Genomic DNA, 15895 nt, shown 5'->3' with positions numbered 1-15895 from the left:
GGAAGATTTTTATTTCTTTTCATTTTCTTTTATTTGGAGTTTTTAAATATATTTTATTGTTTAAATGTGCCGTTTTCTGTTTACTGTTGATGTTGGCATTTCTTATCTATTTTATTGGTAATTTTATATTCCCTCATGAGTTGCTAGTCATATACTTTGTCCACTGTATATAGTATCTTTAAAATTAGTAAAAGTCCTTTATACACTTTTAAAACTAGACTTTTTGATTTTTAAATATGTTGTAAAGCTTCACCTTAGACTATTGTTTTATTTTTTTAAGATGGCCTGTGTTATGGTTGTGTTTTGCTAAGAGGAGGGAATATATATATAGTCTGTCCAGAAGGTGTCCAGCCATGTAATATGAAAACTAGAGACATTTATTGAAGAAGACACAAGAAACATTGTACATAAGACAATGACTCCTCAATCCCCTTCAAAGTAAGCACCTTGGGACCTCACACAGTTCTTCTACCATCAGCTTCCCCATCATACTTTTCATCTCATCAATGGTCTGATATCTCTCCCTTTCAAAGGTGATTTTGGTTTTGGGAAAAGCCTGAAGCCACAGGGCACCAAATCTGGGCTGTAAGGGGGGGTGATTCTCAAGGATGATTTGATGTTTTGCAAAAAAACTCTGCACATGATGAGATGCATGAGTGGGCACATTGTGATGAGGCTGCCAATCACCAGTTGCCCAGAGCCTCAAGGCTTCTGAATGATCCAAATAGGTTCTGTGGAAGAATATTCCAGCTTAATGCAAAATTTGATGCAGATTAATTGCTCTACTTGATCAGTCATTTTGAATGCAACAGGCACACAGTACACATGCTTACTAAACTGTGTACTGCCCCCAATGACTAGTATAGAGAACTCATTGTTCACACATGCACATTCCAGTCCACTCTCATTGGCTGCCAGGTTACATGGATGTTGAGCAAACTATTCTCATTACATTAACAATGGCTGGATTTTTTTCCAGACAGGCTACAGACACATACAATATTTAACATGTAAAAACCTTAAAATCAATTAAAATTACAGAGCAAAAGCACAAAATAAGGACTTTAAAGATATCTCACAAATAATGAGCTATAAATGACCAAATGGAGCATTTTAAAAATGAAAGAAAATAAACATAAGTGGAGGAAATCATACAATATTATTAATTTTTACTCATAAGCACTTTTAGAAAGAGCTATGCCATAACAAAGTGCAGTATTAAGAATTCATTTGAGAACAAAAATAAATTGCTGCTTTTTTAATACAGAAGTCATGCAATCACTTCTACTGATATTATTTCTAGTTTAAAATAGGATAAGCTCCTTAATCATCTCTTTTCATGTGAGAATTGCAGGGCATCAGCAGTTTAATTTGACAAAAACACACTTAGAACAACAAATATTAGGATTGAATCAATGCTACTTAGTATTTCAATCAATATTTCAAACGATGTTAGGCATATGGCATTCTTTCAACCACGTGCAGTATCCTTAGTTGCATAGATGAAGATTTGCTCACTCCACTTGATATAATTTATCTAATTGGTAAATTACAGTAATAGTCACAAGTCCAATATACTGTATTTCTTAACTATTTCCTCCTGCTATTTACATATATGCTGATGACAAAGTATTTTTCCTCATCTCACTACATTTAGGTATCTGGTTACATTCTCTCCTATGCAAGATATTTTAGTAATTTTTTCCTTTCATATCAGAAAAAGGTTCTTCCCCAATTTTCATTTGCTAAAACTATTCTAACAATTTCTAATATTTTCTTGATCTTACTTAATATTATCCTCTGATATATTATTCTTTATAATCATATAATCTTAACTTTCACCTGGGTATATATACTTCCCTGTAAGAGATTACATTTCCCAGCCCCTTTTAAAACTTGTATAATCCTTGCTGAAGAATAATAAATGAGCAAAAAAAAAAAGATAGATATTGCTTATGAATTGTTATTCCTAAAGAAATGTGTGTGTACTTTCTCTTTCCTTCCCTCCCCTCTGCCATACCTCTGTCTAGGACTTGAAGAAAATTGTATAAAATGCACACACACACACACAACTAGAACAGGAGAACTGGAGGTAATGGGGAAATGAGGAGTGACTTCTAATGAGTATAGAAGTAATTCTTGATGTGATGAAAATTGATTGTGGTGATGCTTCCACAGCTCTGTGAATATACTAAAAAACAATGAATTATGGAACATTAAATGAGTGAATTATATGTAATTTTTTCTCAGTCAGCTGTTATTTAAAAATAAGTACATGAAAGATACTGGAATTTCAGAAAAATGTCTTGGCATCCAACATTGTGAGTGAGGCATTTTTATGAGACTCATCTATGTGAAACAGCTTGTCCAGGGTAAAGCCAGGAAAGGACAGTTGAAGATGGCAGGTTGGGACAATTTATGATGACTTTGAATACCAGGACAAGGCATTTAAGAGGAATTGCATAGAGAATGAAGAGCCTTTGAAGACATTGGATCTGGAAAATGACAAAACTATAGCTGATCTCTATAATATGTAAGTAGCCATAAAGTACAGGATTAATTAGAGCAGGAGACACTAAGTAAAGGTTGTGTTTGGTACAGTGTCCAATGGGTGTGAGAGAAAAGAGTAAGTATTGCTGAAGGAGTTTTAAAGTAGTTGATATAAAATATTATTTACATAAAAGTATAAGAGGAGGTGGAGCTTGGAGTGAATAGGTAGTAAATTTGTTTTGATTATACCAAGTTGGAGTATTGGTAGAACCTATAAAGCAATTTAGAAATGTGGCCTAGAAGGTTGGGAGATCTGAAAATTTGCAGATGAGAAAACTGTTTCTGAGGATTCTAATTAACTCATAATGCTGTGGTTTTAGTAACCTAACCTTATCACAGGCATCTTTTCTCTACACTACTGACATTCAATACTTCTTTAGCAATATTTGACATTGATATTATATTGATGATAGGAAAAACTGTTTCAGTCTTAGCTCCATGGCTTTTTCTTGAGGAGCATAATAAGGCAACTTTGCTTAGTGCATGTAGCTTTGTGCCAGCATGCAGGGCTTGGCAAAAGAGGCTGCAATTCCCTGCTCACACTCATCCTCCACTGGGCAGCTCTGAGCAGCATCTGCATGACAGTACCGAAAGGCCCTGAGCAAAATTGTCTTCAAGGTCGTGTTTCCAAGTTTCACATTAAACAAAAGTTAACACTGGGGATAATATTTGAATTTGATTCATGAATAAGTAACTCTTTGATTCCTGATTCATTTGATTCATGAATAAGTGTCTTATGTCAATGATGATATAAATATCTTTGACAATACATCACAGAATCACTACATAGTATGCCTCACTGACTGAACTAGGATCCCCTAGTGAAATTTTGCTCTGTGAAATATCACTAGATGCTCATGGTGAGTGATCTTGCCTTTTATCAAAGTGCTGTTCTTCACATTAGCACCGAGAATATTCCGTCTCACACATCACTAACTCAGAGATAATCAGGGCTGGACTCGGGGATTTATTGTGCTTTGGTTATAGGACAGGTTTAATTGCACATGACTAATGCAAACCACCTGTTTTCCCCAAAAACCCATTTCATTACCTTGTTTCCCCCTGTCCTCATAGTTTTCATTGTGACATCCATCTTATTATGATTGTATTTGCTATATTAGAAGAAAGAAATAATAGTAAATTGTTAGAAAGAAGTTGGACACGCTGCTAATATTTATTTAGATATATTTCTTGGTGAACTTTGGAATTTCAAACTTTGTGGTAATTTCTGAATAACCTATTGCTTATTGTTGAGTTAGTAGTTAAAAAAATAATGTCACCAGAAAAATGTGTTTGCCTGGAACTAAAAAACATTTCAACTGCAATTTTATTTATTTAGCTGCCTATTCAGAGCATTTCCACATTATCATAATTAAAATTTTTGAAAAAATAGCATTTTTACATAGCTAACATATATGAAGTTATCTTTCTTTTAATGAAAAAAATTACCTTAATTGACCAGCAACAGAAATGTATCTGGCTTGAAAAGCCTAAAATAGTAATTATCTGGTCCTTTTCATTTAATTTTATCATTACTTAATCGCACAATCTTCAATGTGAAGAGTACCAGGTGCTTATTCATAAAATCGGTATTCAATGCAGACAGAACTCCTAAAGAGCAACAAAAAATGACAAAAAGTGCAATAGCCACATTAATATTACCAGTGTGTTTTTTTCCTCAAGAATAAAACATAAACTGCCTTTAAAAATGTAAAAACTATGTCCTTTGGCTATTTTTATGTTCTCTTTGGAGAAGTGTCTGTACAAGTCTTCTGCCCTTTTTTCAAAACTGATTGTTTGATTTTTTGGTATTGGGTAGTGTGAGTTCTTTATGAATTTTGGATGTTAACCCCTTAATAGATGTGTCATTAGCAGATATGCTATATTCAGTAGGTTGTCTTTGCATTTTGTTGATGGTTTTCTTTGCTGTAGAAAAACTATTTAGTTTGTTGTAGTCCCATTTGTTTATTTTTTTTCTTTCCCTTGCCTCAGGGAATATATACAAAACATACTGCTAACAGAAATGTCAGAGATTTCAATGCCTATGTTTTCTTCTAGGGTTTTTATGGTTGGGAGACTTACATTTAAGTCTTTAATCCATTTTCTATAGTGTGAGAAGGTGGTCTAGTTTCACTGTTTTCATGTATCTGTTGAATTTTACCAATGCCATTTTGGGAATAGGCTGTCTTTACCCCATTTTATGTTCTTGCCTCCTCTCTCAAATATTAATTGACCATAGTGGTGTAGGTTCATTTCTGGACTATTTTGTTTCATTGATTTGTATGTCTGTTTTTATGCCAGTACAATGCTGTTTTTATTATTGGGTTGCCCAAAAAGTCTGTTTGGGTTTTTTTTTCCATAAAATAAAAGACACACTTTTTCATATTCACGAATAACTATATTTATTTGGATATTTTGAGAATGTTGGCCATTTCCTGCACGGTATAACATTGATTGTTCTCAATTAATGTTATGATTTGGTCACTATAAACTTCAGGTGGTCTACCTGAGCATCATCCAGTGAGAAATCTCGAGCTCGAAACTTCATGAATCACTTTTGACATATTGTGTGTGTCACAGCACCTTCTCCTTACACTGTACAAATCTTGTTTTTGTGGGGTTTTTTGAGTTTCAGTTGCATGTTTACCTTTCTTGAAATAATAAAGTATAATGTGCTGAAAATGTTGCATATTTTTTTCATCTTCCGTATTCAAATGGCTACACAAAAAATTCACCAATTTTGATGTTTTTTAATATATACTGATATGACAGCTGTCAAAATACAATATAATAAACTTGTTTCAAGTGAAGTTAAAGACAACCAAATGCTACTACAGCCATCTTACAGGAAAAAAAAACCCTTTTGGTCAAGCCAATACTATAATATGCCTTATAGTATAACTTGATATCAGATAGCATAATGCCTCCAACTTTATCCTTCTTTCTCAAGATTGCTATGGTTCTTCAGGGTCTTTTGTGCTTCCATATACATTTTTTGGGTTATTTGTTCTAGTTCTATGAAACATGCCATTGGTACTTTGATAGGAATTGTGTTGACTCTATAGATTACTGTGGATAATATGAACATTTTAATGATATTAATTCTCATCCACGAGCACAGTATATGCTTTCATTTATTTGGATTTTCTTTGATTTCTTCCTTCAGTGTCTTACATTTTTCTGTGTATAGATCACTTACCTCCTTGATTAAATTTATCCCTAGCTATTTTTTGAGGCATTGTAAGTGCGATTGTTTTCTTAGTTTCTCTTTTTGATATTTAATTGTTGGTATATAAAAATGTAGCCAACTTGTGAACATTAATTTTGTATGCAGCTACTTTATTCATTTATCAGTTCTAGTAGTTGTTAGGTGTAATTTTTAGGATTCTCCATATATATTATTAATTCTTGTGCAAATAATGGCAGTTTTACTTCTTCATTTCCAGTTGGATACATTTTATTTCTTTTCTTGTCTGATTATTTTGGCTAGGACTTCCAGTACTGTGTTAAATAAGAATAGAGTGAAAGTGCACATCCCTGTCTTATTCCTGATGTTAAGGAAAACATTTTTAGGTTTTTCCCCCCATTTAGTATGATGTTAGCTGTGGGTTTGTCATATATGGCCTTTATTGTGTTGAGATATGTCTATTCCCACTTTGCTGAGAAGTTTTTTGTCATAAACAGGTGCTGAATTTTGTTAAATGCTTCTTCTGCATCTACAGATATGATCATATAATTTTTATCCTTCATTTTGTTTACATGGTGTATCAGCTTAATTTATGTGCAGATATTGTACCAAATTTCCATGCCAGGAATAAATCCCACTTGATCATCATGTATGATCTTTTAATGAATTTCTGTATCCAGTTTGCTAATATTTTGTTCAGGATCTTTGCACATATGCTCATCAGGGAAATGACCAGTAATTTTCTTTATTTGTAGTGTCTTTATCTGGTTTTTGGAATTCAGATAATACTCACCTCATAAAAAACTGAGCTTGGAAGAAATCCCTCCTCTTGAATGTTTTGGAATAGTTTGAGAAACAAAGGTATTAGTTCTTTTTTGGTTCATCTGTGAAGCAATCTGATCCAAGACTTTTGTTTCTTAGGAATTATTTTATTACTGCTTTTATTTCATTGGTTGTAATTGTCCTGTTTAAATTTTTAGTTTGTTTCTTCTTGATTCAGTTTTAGAAGATTGTATGCTTATAGGAATTTATTCATTTCTTCCAGGTTTTCCAATATTTTGGCTTTTTTTGTTTATATGCTTTCTTATAATTCTTTGTCAGCTGTTGCTTATCCTACTTAATTTCTGATTTTATTTATTTGGATCCTTTTTTTTTCTTGATGGTCTGGTTAAAGGTTTGTTAATCTCATTTATATTTTCAAAGAACCAGCTCTTTGTTTCATTCATCATTTGTATTTTTGGATACTATATTGTTTATATCTATTCTACCCTTTATTATTTCCTTCCTTAAGCTCACTTTTGGCTTTGTTTGTTGTTGTTTATCCCGGTCCTTTAGGTGTAAGTTTAGATTGTTTGAGATTTTTATTTTTTTCTTAATGTAGGCCTGTGTTGCTATGAATTTCCCTCTTAGGACTATTTTTGCTGCATTACATAGATTTTGGGTTGTTGTGTTTTCATTTTCAGTTGTCTAAAAGTACATTTGGATTTCTTTCTCCTTTGTTAACCCATTCATTGTTTAGTAACATGTTTTTTAACCTTCATGTGTTTGTATATTTTTCAGTTTGTTCCTTGTAACTGATTTCTAGCTCCCTACTACTGTGTTCATAGAAGATGCTTGATATAATTTTTCTTTTTAAATTTACTGAGACTTGTTTTGTGTCCTAACATGTGGTTTATCCTGGAAAATGTCCCATGTGTACTTGAAAATAATGTATATTCAGCTGCTTTGGAAAGGAATGTTCTGCAATATCAGTTAAATCCATCTGGTTCAGTGTGGTATTAAGGCTACCATTTTTGTTGTTGTTGCTGATTTTCAGTCTGGAAGATCTATACATTGATGTCAATGGGGTATTAAATTCCCCTACTATGAATGTATTACTGTTGATCGCTTCTTTTATCTCCATCAATATTTGCTTCATATATTCAGATGTTCCTATGTTGGGGACATAAATGTTTGCAGCAGTTGTACCCTCTTGTTGAATTGATCCTTTGAGCATTATGAAATGACCTTCTCTGTTACTTATTACAAAGAGCAAAATGGCAATAACTAGGTACCTGGCAATAATCACTTTAAATATAAATGGATTAAATGCTCCAATCAAAGGAAGGTAGGTAGCTGAGTAGATAAGTATGCAAGATCCATGTATATATTATCTACAAGAGACCCAGCTCAGAAGAAAGACATACACAGACTGAAAGTAACAGGTAAAGAAAAAGATATTTCATGCAAATGGAAACAAAAAAAAAGCTGGGATAGCAATACTTATATCAAGCAAAATAGACTTTACAACAAAGGCTATAATAAGAGATAAAGAAGGGCCTGGATACACACCAAGAGCACACTCAGATGGTCAATAGACTTAGGAAAAGATGCTCATGGTCACTAGCCATCAGAGAAATGTAAATTAAAACCACAGGGAGATATAAACTCACATCTGTCAGAATGGTTATCATCAATAAATCAACCAATAAAAAGTGTTGGCACAGATGTAGAGAAAAGGGAACCCTCATGCTCTGTTTGTGGGAATGCAGATTGGTGCAGCCACCATGGGAAACAAAAATTAAAAATGAACTGACTTATGACCCAGCATTTTTGTTTTTACATATATATTTGAAGAAACCAAAACCACTAATTCAAAAGAACATAGGCCCCCTAATGTTCAATGCAGAGGTATTTACAATAGCCAAGACATGGAAGCAACTCAAGTGCCCATCTATAAACAAGTGGAAAGAAGTGGTGATACACACATGCAATAGCATATTACAGGGCCATAAAGTAGAATGAAATCTTCCCCTTGAGGCAGTGTGGATAAACTCAGAGGGTATTGTCCTAAGTGAACTAAGTCAGTTAGAGGAAGACACATATGATTTCACTTATTTGTAGAATAGAGAACAAAATAAACAAACAAAATAAAAATAGACTCACAGATTGGGGCAACAAACTGATGGTTGCCAGAGGGGGATGGTGTTTGGGAGAATGGGTGAAAAAGGTGAAGGCATTAGAATTACAAATTGGTAGTACAAAACATTCACATCTAGGAAATATTGTAATAACTATATGTATGGTGCCAGATGGGTACTTGAAATATCAAAAGGAATTCTCTGTAAAGTATATGATTATTTAATCACTATGCCATATAACTGAAATTAATACACAATATTATTGAATCTAAACTGTAATTTAAAAATACAAGTTTTAAAAAGTATAAAAAATTATTAAAATTGTTAGTAATAAGAAGATTCTAATTGTACCAACAATGTAATATTGTTACATGAATTTTATTGGGGATAGGCAAAAAGTTTGACAATATCAAGTTTTGTCAAGATGTAAATTAGCAGGAAATTACATGTCATGTGTAAAGCTTTTACAACACTTTAAAAAACAATCTAGGAGCCTACACCTCTGTTTCTAAATATATTCTTTCTCCAGAGAAACTATTACATGGTTAAGTAGAGATAGGTATCAGGATACCTACATAGGTATAGTTTTTATTAGGGAAAATTTGAAACCACATAAATTCCTCTGATAGTAAAATGAATAAAAATATTGCTTTATATTTATAGAAAATACAGTGTGGGAAGTCAAATGAAAGACCTATGTTAAAATTTGAAAGTGTTCATGGACAGGGATGCCATCGGCAGCTTCTACCAAGTTGAGTGGGTGCATCCGCTGCTCCCTTGAGTGTTTGCTCCTATGCTGCTCTTCCTTCTCTGACCATTGTTTCTCACAGTGTGTGTTTCCCTTGTTGTTGTGCAACTGCAATTGTCAACTTTATCTTCTCTATTAAGTTTTTGTGTCTCCCTAAAGCTTTACTTTTATATATCATTTCATTCTTCTGTTGTAAACAAGCAGCATTATAGGCAATAAATTTGTCACACCAACAGGAGGCCTTGTTTTTACATAAATAAAAGTGTGAACAGGGACCTCTGAAATAAAATGCTGAAGGAGAGAAATAAGTCACAGATCATTCTCATTACCTAGAGTTGCTGAACTTTGAGATACATAGCACCACTGAGTAGGTTTTGAGATTACCTTCCTTGAGAAGATGAGGTTATTGTCTACATTGGGATTTGCATGTTGACTACATCACCGTGAGATCTAAAGTGATTCTGTACACTTATGGCCGTGTATCTAATTTTAGAGAATATCAAATTGTAAGGAAAATATGTTCTGAGGAAGAATAGAGATGAAACTTCTTTTTCACAGCAGTGCCTAACCCTTCGTCATTTATTTGAGGACAAAATAATATTTGATCCATAGAAAGAACAAGTGAAGAGTAGTTGACAAATATTTATGCATAGCTAAACAAACCATAAGTGTGACTGTGCTATGTAGAATCATAACATCTTTTAAAATTTTCATACACTGTGAATCTCTAATAAGGTTTGATCACTAGTTAGTAATAATGCTAAGAAGACATACAAGTATGTTAATCTATTTACCAACACAATTTTGGCTTTCTTGCTGAGGGCAACTATTCCCAAAGTCCCACACTCTTAACCGTCATCAGAAATTTATTATGGCTTTCTGAATGCAAGTATAATCTTTAATTTTAAGTGTCAAGGGAGAAATGTCTACTTTAATTAAAACAACATAAAAGGCAGGTTTTTACTGTGTGAGTACGCTGGACTCATTGCTGTTTTAAAATTGTAGGCATTATATAGGCAATTCCAACTTGCAAAAGCACTGTGTATCACAATTTCATTTTTAAGACATTTGTGAGTTTGAAAGCACTCTATCAATAGAAAAAATATCATTGAAACTCGATTTGGTTTGCAGAGATTTTATAAAGAGTCATTTAACCAATAGAATTCCTGAATCTAAACTTCATTCTCTAATTTGTGTTTCTCTATAAAAATAGGCAATTGTCTTTTTACCTCTTAGTTTTATTTTTCCATTTCTACTGGACTCCTTTAGTCTACAATTTTAAAAAGTACTTTCCAAAGATAAATTTCTATATATCAAGAAAATCCTCATTGTGCTTTATGAATGAAATTATGTGTTCTATTAGTCTGTCTACACTTCAAAAAACTTCCTCCATCCAGTATCCATTCCGTATTCATGTGGGCTCATCCACTACCAGGAATATGGTTTAGCCTAGGTAAGATGCACTTGACCATGATCCTTTACCATTTGAATTTCTCACCATTATTGTAAACCTTAGTGTTTGAAATGTAGAACATTCACTACAATGTCACAGAAGTCAACATGATTAACAAATGTCTGCCTTACAGAGTATTGGTATCTCAGGATGTTTTAAAGGCACCACAGTTATTGCATGTTTCACTCCATCAGCTTTTAGAAATCTATCATTGACTAGTCTAATTCACAGCATTAATAGGTTCTTTATAAAGAGCAAAACTCCTGAGGCAAAGTTCTCCCATGGTCTAGGGGGAAAATGCTTTTAAAACCGCCCCTACATCACTTTGACTGATATCAGCGTGATACTGGTATTTGTAAAGTGGTATTTAAAAGTATGTCCCCATATTTTAAATACAATGTCTCATTTAATTCTCACAAAACAAAATGAAATACGTTCTATAATTAGGTTATTTTATAAATGAAAAAAACACTAGGATGTAAAGAACTTAACTAATTGGACCAAGGTCATGTGTGAAGCTTTGTGACCGAGCTGGAATTAGAGCCATGCCTGGTAGGCCCCAGAGCGCGGTTCCTTTATCTCTAGACTCTAACACTTTTCATGCTGCCTCGACAAAAAAGAATAGGGTTCAAAACAAGTTATTTCCCCAGTAAAAAAAAAAACCACCCTATAGTTCAAAACAGCCTTTCTTTAAATTTCCATTAATATTGAAACTACTAGTACTTAATTTCACTTAGGCATTTACATTCATTGATAAATTCACTCTTTATGCTGTCATAATTTGTTGATTTATAAAAATGTACCTCCTTTTTTAAAAAAAACTCAAGTTTTCTGACAAAAATCATTTCTTGAATTGAAAATTCTTCTTATATTCTAATGTTATTTTATTAGGCAAATATTTTTGTCTCTATATCACTGATCTTCCCAGCAGCAAGGAGAGTGTCTGGCACATAAAATGCACCAATGAGCATTTGATGAATGAATGAATTATTTGATTTTTCATGTCAGTGAGAACTCTGGCTATTTTGAGTGTAAGATTAAAATAATTATGTTATGATGCCCTTTCATATTCTGTACTTATATGACAGCTTTGTTTAAAATGTTATATTTCTATGTGACTTATTTTATTTTTCAGTAGGAAATATATTGCTATAATCTGTAGATAAATATCTTCTTCAGCTTTAAGAAATACAAACATATATTTAACCAGCATTTTAAAATTTTATCTAAATCAAAGAAAGGTTACTGGCCAGAATATTCTACATTTTTCCTATATTGAGAGAAGTCATGGATTCAATATTTTGAATTAGATTCAGCAGCTGGGTTTAGTCATTTGCACATCTAACTACAACTTTCAGGATTCTACCATTTAATTCAATTGGGACACTTATCTGGGCTTCTTGGAATGGAAGTCTAGCTCTTACTAGTTTCTGTCACATCTTGAACTTCTATTTTCACTTAATGTTGGTTGTTCTTTTTCAAGATGAAGTCCATTTTCTTTCCTACAGTAGAGAAAAACAAACTATGGTATATTAAACACTCAGACACTCTTGATAGAAGTGGGAGAATTAGGAGACAAAGAATGATAGAAGAATAAAGAAAGAAGAAGAAAGGAAGTAAAGGTAACAAGTGAAGAAAAAGTGAGATTCAGAGCCTTACTTATAACTTTCATGATATAGGGAAAATGAAATTTATTTATAAAAAGATGTTGCTTATATTATTGCCTCCACCATTTTCCCACAGTCTTAAAGGTTAAAATAATAACACTATTTTCCCAATTTGCTGTAATGATCAAAGCAAGTCAAAGTCAATTGTGAACTGCGAAATGGATTGCAATTGTAAAGCAAGCATAGTGACCCTACTGAGCTAGACTGACCAGATTTGAATTACAGGAATTCTACACTGTTTTTCCTACCTTGGCCTGTTTCCTATGTTCAAAGAAGATAGAGAAGGTTGTAAAAGTTAAATAGTAAAATGCAAATTTTGAGTGGAGCCAAAAGTACACTCACGCATATGATCTAACTTGATTTACTCAGCCGGTATGTCAGTATGCAGACAGTACCATTGCTGTTTTATATTAAACAAGTTCACAAAACAAACAAAAATGTTTATTATATTCAGAGTAAGAAATGGAATTTGATTCTTCAACATTTTTATACACCATAGTAAATATGGTTTGTAAAACATAAATATTTTATGATACCATTTAAATGCTGCCCTACAAAAAGAAGAATGGCATCTTTTCAGGTTGAATAGGCTCTCCAGCTAAATGCTGTCTTAACCACAAAATGTGACATCACTTTCTACTGTTTCCTATGCCAGAAAGAATCCTTTCATTTGATAAAGATGTTACTAAACACAGGGTCTGGCACAAATAACACCTTTTTTTATTATAAAATCTTTTATCAGACAATCATAAGTGTGTAATTCTATAACATGACAGCATCACACTCAAGCACACCAGATGACCTTTTAGGTGAAATATTCAAATAAAAGCTATAAATTATTACACCCATATTATTAGCCTACCAACCACACTCAATCAGGCCTCACTTCTGTGGGACCCTGTAGTTAGAACATCCTAATGTATAATGAAATGAAAACATAAGGGGGTTTGAAAATTTAATGAATCAAATATTTTACTGATGGGTGTTATATAAGTTTATCTTTTTCTTTTAAACTCTCTATATCATTCCTTCAGCTTACATGCACATTTGAGATGTACTAGAGTACACATTAATGTGATAAGTTGCACTTCTATAAGACATAGTCTCTGAGGTCTCCGAGTTCTTAGAACCCACACTGCACTCACTGTTCAGCCTCGTTGTGCCAGGAACATGTCTGACTGGGCAAAACATGAACTGGATGTAGTGTGCACTTTGATTAGCACAAGGTCATGTTCTCATTCAAGGAAAATGAAACTACAAACGTAAATGAAAGGGTGAGTCAATAGCAGCATGTGTTGTGGCAAAAACATTCACAGCTTCAGAAAATGCAAGAGCCTTCAAATTATATAAAGAGAATTTCTAAGTCAAAAGGGAAATAAAACATCACAGAATGTCATGGTTAAAAGAAACTGAGAGGTCAAGTGCTATGGCCAGTCCTCTGATACTTGAAGGGACCCTTTAAACACCAACAAGTTTGCTTTTTGCTTGTTTGTGATAGTTTTTCTTTAAAACCTGCAATGTAATTTTATTGCGGAAAAAGCACTAGATAAAATCTATTCCTAACAATTCACAATTACCAAAAAATATGAAATAGGGCAATATCCCTTTCACTAAAATTGTGCTGAGTGGGTGCTTGGATTTCTCTAAATTCAATTTGCTTTGATTTTCATTGTGTTGATTAAAAAGATTAATGCTTTCAATATCTTGGTAGAAAACTTTGTTTTTTAAATTGGGAAGAGAGCCTCTGAATTGATACTATATTTTGATAAGTTATCTTCATATCTATTTCTATACAAATATCACTGAGGTTCTGATAGAGTCCAAATATTGAGCCAGCTGGGGAATGGGCATTGGACTAGAACATAAACCATATGCTCAAAGAGTTCAAAGTGCACTGAATAGTATGGAGATACAACATAAATAAGTACAGTAATTATGTTATATTACTTATCCTGTCACATTTTCTAACAGCAAATAGAGGGAAAATTCAAATGTATGAAAAAGCAGAGTACTCAAAGACAACTTTGACATTTTAAACACTGTGCTTACTTACCAGCAGGACATCAGAGTTCAGGAAATAAACTAAAAGGATGACAGAAAGAAAATAGAATTGCAAAGGAATTTGATCTTTCCAAAAAAAATGTTCTTCATCTCAAGATATTTCTTCAAAATGGTTGTTTAATACTGGAAACTCAGATACAATATCCACGTGAATCTTCTTGCAAATAAAATCAGAAACACTATCCTGTTCTTAAGCTTTTTGGGGAGTATCACAAACGTAGTGTGTACAGTGTATTATGATACATAGAGCACACTGATGTAGCCACCACCTAGATGAACAAATAGAATATTACAAGTTGTTTTTTTGTCCATGTTCAATTGCTATGCTCTGCTTCCTCCACAAAGTCAATTGTCCTCCTGAATTCTATTCAATATATTAGTTTTGCTTGTTTTTCTAATAGAATCATATTATATGTTATTATGGTTTGTCCAGCTCTTTGCCTCTTGCAAGATTCATCCATTTTGATGTGTGTGGTTGCAGTTAATCCATTTTTATTTTTGAAAAATATTATATTTTATGAACAAAATACACTTTGTTTGTAGTCTCTTTTGTTGTTAGACATTTAAAATGTCTTCATTTCTTGGTTGTTTCAACTAAAGCTTTTATGAACATGCAGACATTTCTTTTAGATATACAACCAGAAGTGGCAATGATAAGTAATAGGTCACACACAAATTCAACTTCAGTAGGTAGTTCTAAACGATTTTCCAATGCAGCTATGGAAGTTTACATGACTAGTAGGAATATTGGTTACCTAATAGTACATAGCAAACTAATAAAACCTTAGTGCCTTAACACAATAACTATTTTATTATACCTTATGGATTTTTGGATGAGAAATTCAACTATTTGAGGATGATGCTTATGAGAGAATGTGTAGTGTGTTTGGCAATAATTTGGGGGGTCAGAAACTTTATTTTTCTTTTAGGCAGGAGCTGATCATCTGTGGTCAGAAATGATGGGTTAACCTTCAAATTTTCAAAGGCCCAGTAAACTTAAAGGAGAGGATTCATTCCATGATTAAATATTCTCTGGGAAACAAAAAATAAAGTTATTCTGTCAAGAAACATACAGTCTTACAGTCTACAACTGGGAGTTACATGTAATAAAACATCTAAAAGCACTCAAATTGCATACATTCTGTTACAAAATTATATGGCCACCAAGGTACCAAGTGGCCATGGGGGTTTCTCTCTAGAAGATTCAAGATTCCCGATGTGCACCAGAAATCACTGCTGAGCAAACAACCCTCTCAAGATGCCTAGTTTTCTAAGCAAGGAAATTGTGCTTTGGTACATTCCTGAATCTAAAGTCTTTTTGATGGGCAA

This window comes from Phyllostomus hastatus, unplaced genomic scaffold, assembly GCF_019186645.2.
Source record: "Phyllostomus hastatus isolate PE091 unplaced genomic scaffold, TTU_PhHast_1.1 phas_contig_34, whole genome shotgun sequence".
NCBI lineage: Eukaryota > Metazoa > Chordata > Mammalia > Chiroptera > Phyllostomidae > Phyllostomus > Phyllostomus hastatus.
This window is presented reverse-complemented; position numbering follows the sequence as displayed.